We start from the raw sequence: 1,947 nt of genomic DNA, 5'->3' as shown, positions 1-1,947 counted from the left end.
GACTCTCCGATTTGGGGTCTGAAACCCTTCTGCAGTTCGCAGGCTTCCAGGTTGGCTCAGAATTTTCCTCACCAACCCAGGTCTGCAGGTTCCTGGCATTCAGGCTTCCCTTCTCATCCCTCCAATGTAGACACGAGGTTGGAGAGACCAGTAGGTTGGAAAGACCCTGCTCCCCGCTCCCCGGTTTGATTTTTCGGAGTGATTGTTTCACTGCCTCGCCCCGGCTTTCCCATGACTTCCCAAAGATGTGTGGTCCAGCGTGTATAATTGTTATTCAGCAGAAGGGTTCTCGAGACCTCTTCACGCTACACACGCTGTTGCGTTTGTTTGATTTGCCTTGAGGATGCGTGATGTCTTATAAGAGGAAGCGAAATGCAGGGCTACGACGTGAATACTTGGGAAAGCAGCTGGCATTCCGAAAATATCTGTTGATCAACTCAAAGCTGGGAATAAGGGGACCCTTTGGACTTTTCCTTGGATTCTTGGGCACATTTTAAATTGGTTGAGTTTACTTCGCAGAAGTTGTTCTTACTCTTAAATCATCTCCCTTCCTCCACCCACCCCCTTACACCCCCCTTGCTTGGTTGACATGCTGGTACTTAAGATAGTCCCAAGCAATACAGTATACAAATCAGTCAAATTAGAGGGAGTTCTAAAAACATTTTTACTGTACTAATTCTTCTTTCATCCTAAAAAACCAAAATGGCATTATGAAACATCTTTTTTACTTTTTTCATATATTCAAGAATGAGTTATCCTCTAGATATTGTAGTATCTAACTTTCCTTTAAAAAAGAAATTCATTTCCTATTCTTCGCTCCTCTGAAGAGTTAATAAGTTGGTCTGAAAGGGAGAACAGAATCCCAAAGTGAGCTCCAAAGCGCTTGTTCAGGTGCACTTACCTCAATCACATGGGTGACTTCATCACAGACTGGAGGAGATTTGGGGCTTATTTCCTAATGGTGAATTGCAACGCGTGCTATAATGTGTATCTCAAGACCGTGCTTTATTGGCTTTTTAATCATTGATCATTTAAAAAAAGATTTTGTCTATAAATTACAATTAGGAAAACTGTGCTACTTGTGCTGTGGGATATGCGCTTCTTGGTAAGTGGTCGTCTGCTGACTTGCAGCGAATGGTGTTATCGTTACTATTAGTGTTTCCACGTACTGGTCGAACAATCTGTGCATTATGAAAGTATGTGCATGAGTGAGATCACTTCAACTCAATACCTTTTGAGGAAGAGATGATAGGGAGATTTCTTTCTGACTCACTCACAAATTGTATGAGTCATTGGAAGGAGAGTTGGTAGCATCACGTAAGCATGGTCTTTCAATGTCCGGATCTGTGGTTCCGAAACAGAAGCGGCTATCTGTTCCTGGAATGATTGCCGTCTCAGAAACTCTAGACGGCGTCACTCTGTGTGGGAAGCAACCTGATGGTGTGGGGAGGTGTTGAGTAACTGGCACTAGGCCACTAACAAAAAGATCAGCAGTTCGAACCCATCCTGTGCTCCTGGGCAGGAAGGTCTGGCAGATGATCCCAGAAAGAGTCTGTACTCACTGCCACCAAGTTCATGTTGACTCAGCGACCCCCTGTGGGTTTCGGAGACTGTAACTGTTCACAGGAGTGGAAAGCCCAGTCTTTCTCCTGTGGAGCTACTGTGGTTCCTTCCCTTTTAAGTGTGCTGCTGCCATGAACACACACACACACATACACATTCACTGCTGTCAAGTCAATGCTGATTCATAGCGACCCCGTAAGACCCTTTAAGAGCAGAAGCACCCCTGTGATTTAGTAAGGCTGTTACTCTTTACAGGAGTAGAAAGCAAAGTCTTTTTCCTGTGGAGCAGCTAGTGGTTTCAAACTGGTGACCTTGTGCTTATCAGCCCAATCACTATGTCGCCAGGCTCCTGCTGCCATGAAAGGATATTTGAATGTCTTCTTT

General features: G+C 44.6%; 1 protein-coding gene across 2 annotated transcripts in view; it reads left to right on the top strand.

Annotated features, from left to right (window-relative positions):
* Positions 1-1,947, top strand: part of SOS1 (SOS Ras/Rac guanine nucleotide exchange factor 1) — an 88,273-nt gene that overhangs the window by 46,091 nt on the left and 40,235 nt on the right. The window lies entirely within an intron of this gene.

The sequence above is a fragment of the Echinops telfairi genome, unplaced genomic scaffold (assembly GCF_000313985.2).
Source record: "Echinops telfairi isolate 266 unplaced genomic scaffold, ASM31398v2 ScPeMD7_10;HRSCAF=50, whole genome shotgun sequence".
Classification (NCBI taxonomy): Eukaryota; Metazoa; Chordata; class Mammalia; order Afrosoricida; family Tenrecidae; genus Echinops; species Echinops telfairi.
This window is presented reverse-complemented; position numbering and strand designations above follow the sequence as displayed.